Source organism: Rhodnius prolixus, unplaced genomic scaffold (genome assembly GCF_049639745.1).
Source record: "Rhodnius prolixus isolate KJV_2025 unplaced genomic scaffold, Rpr scaffold_3, whole genome shotgun sequence".
In the NCBI taxonomy this organism is placed as follows: Eukaryota; Metazoa; Arthropoda; class Insecta; order Hemiptera; family Reduviidae; genus Rhodnius; species Rhodnius prolixus.
The window spans coordinates 42,215,041-42,226,421 of NW_027411603.1; the positions used below are offsets into that span (position 1 = coordinate 42,215,041).

Below are 11,381 nucleotides of genomic sequence, written 5' to 3' on the forward strand. Positions count from 1 at the left end.
TAATTTTGCAAACAATTTGAATGAGGCCTTAGGCTGAAACCTAGTTAGCCTATAGGAAAATCCGGCCCTGACTCCAGTATTCCAAAGATTTTATTTCTGGAATACCTGTCTTGGTTGACTAAAGTAATAAAGATTTTCTAGCATCTAACTGGACCCACTGGGGTCGTTAGACAAATCATTCAAATCTCATCTGGTTGATGACTCATCATCTGATTGACTTTCGGTGATACTACTTTTCTCTCTTCTTTACTCGAACCTGTCCTAGAGAGGAACCTTCCAGAACATCAATAGAAAATTTGGAACACAATTGGAAAGAAAAAGGTTAGCAAACAAGAGTGAATCTTTTATACTCCGACATTCCAGCCACATGTCTATTTGTTAAAAATAGTTTAATGACTCCATGACAAACGATTTAAAAACAATTCACAAAAAAGAAATTTACTTTTTACAAAACTTTGCTGCGACCCTAAGTGCTCGAAGTGTGAGGTTCTAGCAAGCATTACAATTTTTAAAAAAATCCAATCCTTCGATAAATCACAGTGACCCATTTTCTTTGTATCCGATCTGTTATAATTCCTCTAACAAAGATTCCTCAATGCCTTATCCTATTATAACCATCCATTGGTCCAACAGTTCTAAAAAATCTAATCTTAACCAATTCTCTATTCAGAAACAGATACTCCACAGCGGCCTCTTTCTCATTTTAACTAATTACAGCTCAATGAAGCGATTTCTTCTTCACACTTCTTCACTGATGCCATTTTAATCTGTAAGCGCATTTGCTTTTAGTTCAGGTACTGATGGAAATGATTAAATGGATGATAAAAAGAAGTAGATATATTTCTATAATATCTCTCTCCCTCTATATATGTATGTATAAGTGTTGATGTAAAAGTGTTTCGACAAGGCTACAGACTTGGAAGTTCGACTTCTCACAGATGATTACGCTCTCCTTTACGCGTTATTAGCAATAATTAGAATAGGTAGGGTTTCTCTTTACGCTCTCCACAGTTGCAGCTTAGAATAGATTGTTCTTTGGTCCTTTCATTTAATTTAATGGTAAGTTAGATAAATTAAATGAAAGTCTACAATTTTCTTTTAATTACCACAATTTCTTGAAGTTAAAGAAGAGATAATGGCATGTTATTTTTACTTAACTGAATTTAAAGAGTAAATAAATAGATAGCATCCTTAATTGTAATTAGATATGATACCTAAGGTATCTATGTTAGTTTTTATTTAATTTACCATTTATAAAACCGTTTATTGCATCAAATACTTCTTATGTTTTCCATTGTACTTACCTACCCTAGAAAAGCATAATAAACAAATATTGAAACGGGCTATTTCTTGCGAAAGCTCTTTAAAACTATATAAATTGACGAAGTACTTTTTATCTGGTAAAGCCACAGTTATTTAAAGAGATGGAAGAGCTAAAGAATGTTTTCCTACTTTTAGTATAAAGATCCAGATGTAATGAAGAAAGTCTTTCCTTCTTACATTATTGGTTAACAATAGAACTTTATTTGCTGCCCTTACTATCGTCTTCAACCTTGAACTCAAGAAGAATGTTGTATTGGAAAGTTTGTGTACATTTCTAAGTTTGGTTTTGGCAGCGCGTACCATGTAAAATCTTGGTCGTTTATTCCTTTCGTGTATGCGTTTAACGGAGATAAAAAATTATTTTCATTTTAAATAATTGTTTAGTCAAATATTTGATCAGATAATAATTTACGATCGCTTTGTTTAAAATAGATTCTTTAGATATCATTGAGGATTAAATCAATTTATTTATTTTTTAAATTCACTTAAGTAAAAATAACATGCCATTATCTCTTCTTTAGCTTCATCAAGAAATTGTGGTAATTAAAAGAAAATTGTAGACTTTTTAGATAACAAACAGTGACAGACCTAAAGGTGGGAAAAGTGACGACCACTAAAGATAAACATCTGAGGAGAACACAACCAGTGAAGTGCCTGCGTAAGTTCAAGAAAGTCACATTAACCAAAATAGCAAAATAATTATTACGAACATATGCCACGCTTCAGGTGACACTTTGGGTTTTCATGAATGGTTGTAGATGGTAATGAGGATATCAGAGGATTGCCGTAAGCGGAAATTGTAATGTGGAGAGTCCTATAGTGAAAAATTGAAGTCTAAGTATAATCCCAGGGTTCATACTTTGTCTGCACACGATCTGGTCCAAGTAGATGGGAGCAACTTATATTTTCATTCACTTTAATTTTGCATTTATGAAACCATTCTTTAAGATCAGTGAAAACACCAGGTGTGTAAAGGGTTAAAGGTTAAATAATTTGCCAAATCATCATTGCCACCACCTCATTAGCATTTCGTTTTCAAAATCCAAAAGGTGCTCAATATTGTTAACGCTTTTTTTTTAAATCAATAATCGATTGCAATACTGTTTCTAAGAAGCCGGATCTAACTAAACAACTAAAAATGTTATGCTGATGAGACATTACAATTTCCTCGAGTTAACGTGAACTGAAATAACCAACGGCTATTTGTCTTCGTAAGGCAGAAGTGGCCTAGCAATATCTTAACGGATCTTGTATTCCCTGCGGCTGTTCCGGCAAGACAACACAAAACGATTCGCAAAACTTACTTCTCTAACCCTCACATAAAACAAATAGGGACAGACAAATAGTTGATTGGTGCAGCTGTTTGGATTTAGCGTACTACAGGCTATGCTAGTTCTAATCATTACTAATACTAGTTCGTAAACTTTACAAACATACATAAAATACACTGTTCTGAATTAGCAAAAATTGTTTATATTGATAAAGACGAATGTCCTCTAATGAATATTATTCTATAGAGAATCCACTGACTTCATCAAAAACAAAAAACGACAAATCAATAACAATAAAAGTAAAAAAATTGACATCTCTTGAAAAAGAAGAAGAAGAAGAAGAAAATCACCAGCTGTGCTAAAAGGGAGAAGAATACTCTTTTAAATATGAAGGGAAATAATTTTCCTTCAGAATCTACAAGATAAAAAAGAAGTTTCCGTTAATGCTGGGTGCTTTTAGCGTTGCCAGAGCTACCGACCACCTATTCTGTTTGAAATATGGAGATATGGTAAAGGCACTTTTATTTAATATTTAACCACAGATTTGCAGTTTAGTTCTTACACTCGGTAAGAGATTTTTGAAATAAATGCTGATATTTTTCAGCTTGCCTCCGATGTACGAGTATAATGTTTTTGGGATCACTGCAATTGAATAGATTTTTAAAATTTAGTTTTTATTACTGGTCTAAAATGTAAATTAATCAGGATAGAATATGCGCGGATATTTTTAATTTCAAAATTATTCTGAGCACTGAATATTCATCATTTTCTCGCTTGAATTAGAATTGCCAAGTTAATTTCTTTTTGCATACTTAATTAGCATTATTTCTTACTTGTTAATGTCATTGGTGATAACTTTATAGAATTCATTGTTTTAAGTCATGAAACATCAGTATTTTGTTCTTAATTTATGATTTGAAATGCAGAAATATGAACTAGCATAAGGAAAACATGCAGCTTGCAGAAGTTTTTTTTTAAATTGCTTTAGAATAGTCTTAGACTTTGTTTAGACTTCTTCGTAGGATCCGTTTGAGCGCTGGAATCGCTTTGAATTTTGATTAAAGCTGCAACAAAACAATATTTTTCTTCTTTTAGGCAATGTTATTTATTGTAGTCTAAGGTTGTTTTTGCGGAAGTAACTTAGACTATGTAGTACGGTGTTCCTCTTTGTTTGGAGATCAAAGAGCTCCTTGTAATGGTACTTTGTATTTTTTTTGTTCAGCCCACCGTAAACAAAAATAAAATTGCGCACAAATACAGAGTTCTTTTTAAAATTAAAATAAATGTTCTAAACTGTAAGATCTTGCTGTACATACCAAGAAAATATTTAGCCAAGCTAATAGAAATATTTAATCCTACACTTAAATAAAGAGTGCCTCCATCATTCCCAACTGAGCAACAATTGTTAGTTTGATCAGGTTAATTATATTCTTGACCGCACCCTTTTTGAACTGCTGCCCTTTTACCCAATCTGACCATCCCACGCTTAAATCTCCTTTAACTTCATTAGAGTTGGCTAAAATAGATACAATTTTAGTTATAACCCTGTGTGTACCCTGACCTAAATAGACTGATTTAATTTGAAAAGTTTTTATTATTAGATCTAAACTCCAACATCGCTATATTAATGCAAACAATTTAAAACATGAAGAACAAATAGTGATATAAAAAGTGCCCAGTATGCTATGAATTTTGAGAGATAATGTGAGATATAGTAATATAACATACTTATGTTTTAGTTAGTACAAATATCAATAGATCTCACTAGTAATATCCTGAATTCTGCTGCTATCGTGAGCAAGTTATTACCGTACTTAAAGAACATTTTCAAATTGAATGCATTCTGTCAATTTTCCTGCGCCCTTAGCTCTAGTTCATAAAAAAATAAATTCTATTTATAAAATTAAAACCATGTAGTTTCCCATATTAACTTTATAAATAGAAGTGAGTTTTTAATTTATTTTTCATGTCAAAGTTATGAAATGTTCAATGTTATTAAATGACACACTTAAGAAGCAGATAAGCTGGAAAAAATAAAAATAGAAAATCTCCCTCGCTTTTTTGGTAAACATCTAGTGGTGGGGAACTGGTTTCACCTCCATCATCCTTTCCCCTTCTCCCCCCTTGTAGTTCCCAGCATCCAGGGTGGATATCCCTTGTATATTATCATCTTCTTCTTATTGCTTACCTCCTCTCAGTTACAGAGCTTATCTTCAGACTACTCTTCTCCTTATTGCAAAGTCTTCATCTACATAACAAGCACTACTTCCGTTCTATTTGTATGGAAATCAATATAACAACAACGAGAACTCTTCAAAAATATCATCCAATAATTTAAGCTCTTTATATTTTGAGGATGGTACTTGGAAACACATTTCTATAAGTTGTTGATACATTTATAATACTTGTAGAAATATTTGTTAGCAGTTAGTACTTTCCACAATAAATCCATACTTTGGTATTCCATATTTACATTATACGCGTTGGTACTTTTGTTAGTCACATTTGTGTAAATTTGTTCATCACCTACCTTGTTTCCTTCTTGGTTGGCGCTTACCTGAATCAGTTTCATAGCTACCTTCATATCGCCCAACATGCTTCTACTGGTAGAGAACAATCCGCTCTCCTCCCTTTACGTTTTCCAGTCATGTTCACCACGTTCTTGACTAACTTATTAGGCATAATTGTGATTTTTAATGATATTTTTGAATTTCCAAAAATCGCTTTGTTATTGTTGCTAGTGTTACCACAGTAACTGAGCGGTTATGTTGCTACTTGTTCTTGATGTCTTCCTCTATTTCTAAAAGAGTAGTTTGCTCTGTTCCTTCTCTTTTGGTTCTCAAACTAAGTTGATGATCTAACATTACTATTGGGGAAGTTCGATTATCAGAGAAGTGAAAAATCAGTGCAAAGGGAATCTGCTGACTATGATATCAAAATCAACCGCTCGTCGGTAGTTGTTTTTAGAAGCATTTCCCGGAAATTAATCCTCTTTTAAGATTTACATAATTTAATCATTGCTCCAGTTAAACAAGAATGAGTTAGGCAGAATAAATGTTTAATTGAATTATTTAAGGAAAAATAAAGAAAACCACCTCTAATGAACGTTGAAAAAAAGGAAAATAAAATTCAACTAGATAAATATTTAATTCTTTAAGGCTATTCCCACTGCCATGAAGTGCACTGTTTTGACACTAACCCTGTATTTTACGAATTGCTTACTTAAGAAAAACTCTGAGCACGACTTGACCTATTTTAGGTAGCATGTAGCGAATCACTGAGATGAGCGACAGAGCACTGAGGCAAAAACTTCGAAGTTATGTGGGACTTGTTAGCTATCAACCTCACCTTTCACTTACCTAATTTACCTGGGAACTCGAGTCAGTTTTTGACCACAGAAACAGCTCTCGCCGATTCAGCAATACTGGAACCAGTTCCCAAACTCACTGGTCTTTGCGTACTAAGGCCTCAGCGCAGGATTTTTTTTCATATTTTGCATTACTGAAGGCCGGGTTTAGAACAATCAATTCGCATTTGAATTGTAAACTGCCACTAAACGAGCTGAGTTGTCTTTTTGAAGTTACTGTATTGTTGTTAGAAGGAAAAAAAGAAACAAGCTGCTACTTTAATTTAATTCTCACATCATTAGATTAAAGTCTTAGTATAGAAAAGACTTAATGTAAAGAAACAGTCTTGAGAACGATTAGTCGAGACTGATGGTCGATGATTTCTTTTTGATTCTAGTTCTAGTTGTACAATTTGTTACTTCTACTAAACGGAAAACTTCCAATAAACTGTTTGTTAAAATTGGCTGGATTATAGGTTTGGAATCATATTGAGCGCCTATTTTTCCCTTAATTTCATGTAGCTTAACCTCTGCCCACTCCAAAAAGAAGTCATCATTATAGAAATGATGCTGATTATCTTTATATAGAGAGAAGAGGTTCATTTATAAACTTTTCAACAATTTCATTGTTTGATTGATATGTTAGCTTTATTTTTGTGATTTTTTTTTACTATCACTGTTCTTTAAAATCGAATTTCCATTGGAAACGAATGCATCTGAAGAAGTATGTTTATAATTAGGTGGTAATCATATTTAGTACGAACTTCTAACGGTAAAACTTGCAGGTACCTAAACTGGATATTTCGTTTTGATATCAAGGGCGCTTTCGAAAGCTTTTGCTTCAATCAATATCCATCATCCAGAAATGGTTTTTAATGATTTCTTTTTTTGAAACCTGTACACGATTTTCTTAAAGACAAATAAAATAAAAAATGTGTCCTACGTTTAACTTTAAACTTTTCCTTTTAAGCCATTCAAAACATTTTTTTTTTTCCAGGAAAAACAAAGTGTTCTTCAGTTTATTTAAATAACTTTACTCTTTCATTCAGTAAAAGTCCATTCGCTCATTCTCTTTCACTAAAACCTTCCTTTTTAGTCCCCTTCTACTCTCCGTAAACTGCTGCCATTACCATTTACGCTTAGAACTACTAATGGTACTAGATGAAAGGCTAATTAAGAGTGGTGAATGTGGACATTTTATGTGAGTTGGGTGTAAAAAAATAAATGGTTGTTTTCATTTTCTCTCATTGGTATTTAAAACACAATATTTACTCATTACTTTCGATTTTTTGTTGCATTATTTAACGGTTGCCAAAAATAAAGATTACGTCCAGCGATTAAATATTTTATTATCATAAAAAGAGAAGTATTAGCTTGGTTTTCATCAAACAGACCAGTTAATCCCGACAAGAATTTGTTGAAACTCATTAAATATTTCTCTCGCAATTATTTGTACCTGTACTTTTGTAATCACAATAAATATCGTTAAGCAGTACTTTCAACCGTGCATAATGGAAGTAATTTCCATTAATAGTGAAAATACGTAATTTATTACATAAAAGAACATTAAAATGAAATTTAACAGCAGAAATAATAATTTAATATTAGGAATTTGAAACTATTCTGGTTTGTGTTCTAAATCTAGGGATTAATTGCAATGTAAACCTTCAGGCTAGAGCCCCTTTATTTCATTACACCTAAACTGTACTGTGCCTTCCAAAATAATATTTGCAAATAGATTAAAATGAGATCTTTATTGAACATTAATAACACACACACTGTTGCTCAATTTTATTTTGATTTGCTCATAGAGCATACTAAACATTGTCTGTATCACTTTCAAATATTGATCCATCAATTTTCAATCGATATCTTTCCGAGTGAAATATTTATTTTATGTTAAATCTATTAAATTAATATTACACTTTGATAAATTAAAGAAGTTGAAATTTTGCAGCAATTAAAATTACTTTAATTTCCAGTTGGTATTTAACGTACGGCCGTAGGAATAACTATAAATAACTAACGATTTTTATTTTAAATATTTTTCTATTAAAAAATGATCAGAATTTAATCATATTTACCCCATTAATCACTGGCAGCATACTTTGTATTTCAGGAGGATAAAAAGTTGCAGTAAAGTTATCAGCATTTGCGAGCTCCATAAATCTTGTCTTCACCCATCCTTCAGATCAACTTTTCTTTATTAATAATAATAAAAAAAGTCGAGTACGTGTTTTGTCTTCAACAAAAAAAAAATCCCTTGGGCTATGACAATTTGGCTGACCAGACCACTACGTCATGTAAGTGTCATATTTCTTTCTTGCTCCACTTCTACTGCTAAGATGACTGTGACCATGAGAGATCTGCTCTCTATAGTAATTTAACCAATATATGTATCGCGTTCTCTGTATGGTTCTCGGTAAAATGAAATAACTTCTAGGCAAGTCTTCAGGGTATCTCTCACTGATCGTTAACGGATTACACCTTCAATATTAATAATCAAAATTATTCACTTATTTAATAAACATTTAATAAACGAGAAAACATGTTTTTAGCCTGAACTCTGAGTGTGTGTGTTTTTTAAGCCGAGGAAAGTTCAAAATCAGAAATCAATTTTGGTCCCTTTATGGTTTTTGAAGTACCAATTCTGAAGCAATTTTTCAGTTTTTCGTGTTGAAAATGGTCTTCACTATTTTCTTCATATGTCTTGCAGAAATATTTTTCTTCGAAAAATTCTTTCAGGATTTCTAGGGACCTAATGAAACTGCAACTTTCTAAAATACCCCTTCAGAACAGTATAAATTAAAGCCCAAAAAGCACGGTTAGAATTTAAAATTTCCAAACACATGGTGAATTCAAAAAGTGACTTTACAGAATGGTTAACTTCATTAAATTTGTTCGCCTACCTTTTGAACTTTTCTATATATTCTCAAGTATTGATAATTTTGCCTTTCCTAATTGGCCCAAACTTTTCGGCACAGACTGGTATGATAATTGATGTGCTTCAAGTGAGAAATAATATTTATGTGTAAGTTTTATTCCTTTCTGTAATAATAAGATTTTGGATAGACTTCAACTTTCTTTAGCATAGGCACCAACCAGGTTTTAACATAAATTCACTAGATTTGAGCAATACGCCATTAATGTCTCCCTCGAATCTTCGATAGATTTTAGAAATATTAAGTAAAGAGAGATTTAATCTTCTCAAGAAGGATTTCATTAGAACCATTTCACTGAATCGCTCTACCTTTAGCTATTATCCCTCATTATTTAATTAACGAAAGATATTAGTAAATATTACTCTTAAGTTCAATTAGTCATCGATGTTACACTACAAAAGATTAACTAATTTTTACACACTTTTATCCAACAAGCATCAATTATGTAGCAATATTCTGTCAAACAGATAGTGTTCTAATCAAGGTGTAAGTATGGTATTTATAGCTTCAGAAATGGATAATCGAATCGGCCATTCAAACGGATTTAATAGTCTTCCTTTCAAGTAGATTTAATTGTTCAAAAGCAACTAGTTTACAATGGCTCACGGCCTCTCCAATTAACAAAGGAAATCAACTTGGCTGTTTCAGATAATTTTAGCTAAAACTGTAGCTAGATATGAATGGTTAGAAAAATATTAGAGTAAACTCTCATAACTTGCTTTTACTGCTGCATTTTTTGAAGTTCTACCTACCTAAATTTTTTAAAATCATTAGAATGTTTACCATTTATCTGTGAAACTTTATTTGTTTTTTGTATTTCTGCGATAAATGAAACCGATTCATGAGAAATATTACATACGCGAGTCTTTTAAAAAGGAGAATTCATCCAGTGGTAAAACTCCCAAATAAGAGATAATACTCACCACATGCTGTGCACTCTCACTTATATCAGCGTGATCACAGCAGCTTCAGCCGTAAAGGAGAATTATCTGGTAATACAGAAAGTGGGGTAAATAGAGGGTTTGGGATCAGGCATGAAGCTTGGCAGACGGGATTTAGCTGCTTCGGACACACAGGGAACAAGGAGATCTTGGTGCAAGCTAGTATTAGAGACTGGAGATAGGGGCATTAGCGATTTGATGGAGGCTTTTATAATTGAAAGAATTGGAATTCTAGATGTTGGAAGATATTGGTATAATTCTAATCTGTTTGCCCAGGATCGGTTTGATTGGGTAGATAAGTCCTTTGTAGCTCAAGGTACATGAAAATTTTGAGCGTTTCTTGAGAAGTCCAGGGAGAAGTTAGGATCATTTTGGTTTAATATGACGTACCAGGTTAGACGTCCTAAATACTATACATAACATGTGTTGGAAAGAGGAGTCTGTTTAGATAAACGAACCGGACAGACAGTTCGATAGCTTAGCGAAAATGTAACTCATAATTGCACTGGTTTTCATTTATTTCAATTCTTCATTCTTTCAGCCAAGTCTCAAAAGTCTGTATGGAATAAAAGCCGGTTAAATAAAAACCGGTACATTGTTAACCAAAAAGATTGCACGTTTTATCATTTGGTGGAGATTGAAAAGGTTATAATTACCAGGGGATTTATTGTCTCAGAAGATGTAGCGTAACTTACTTAACATCGTGAGAGGAAATTCGACTGGTAACAATTTATAAAGTTTGTCTACACCACCCGCCAAATGTTCATCTTTACATGTGTAAGAATTGGATCTAAAAGTGGAATGTTGGTACTAAGAGAACAGATCAGCTTTGTCTTGGCAATCCCCTCCTCAGATAGGATGCTAAGTAGATTTATAATTACTATACGTTAAGTGGTGTTTCGCAGTAAGTTGCCTGGCTTCGTAGAACCGTTATCTTAGTTGAATATCATAACTAACTGTGAAACCCCTGTTTCAATTCTAAAGTTATCAAGTAATCGTGGGCGATGTGCAAAATATTTAATTATAAATGCGACCAACCAGATCAATTGTGTTTTAAATGAATTCCAAATACATTAACATCAGCTACTGAAAACCGTTTTTTTTTTAAAGAAATGTTTGCATTTAATTATGTTTAATACAATTCAAAATTGTTGCAGTAAGAAAATAGGACACTTGATAAATGTCTTTAAAACTTCTTAATTTTGTTAATCTGTTAAATTTACTTGATTTTACCCCCTGTTAAATTCAAAAATCTGGTGGTAAACACCCAGAAGACTTAGTAGATGCAGTTTACAATTTTAAAATTGTTTAAAAAAAGTTCCGGAGCTTGCATTCATCTCTGCCTGTGAAATGAGCGAGACTGTGGTACAATTTGTCTTCCATCCCACACCTGGAAACTTAGAATCCCAAGAAAAAACAAAAATCCAGAGAATAAAAAGGTTTCCCTGTTCTTGATATCCGAATAGGGAACCCCCAATAGTATCTAGAAGTAAACCTAAAAACTAAATGTAAGCCCTTCACTAATCTTTGCACAAATATTCTTTCAAATTTGGAATTT

General features: G+C 32.6%; 1 protein-coding gene across 4 annotated transcripts in view; it reads right to left on the reverse strand.

Moving 5' to 3' along the window:
- LOC141452857 (FMRFamide receptor-like) overlaps positions 1–11,381 on the reverse strand; it is a 220,171-nt gene that overhangs the window by 71,895 nt on the left and 136,895 nt on the right. The window lies entirely within an intron of this gene.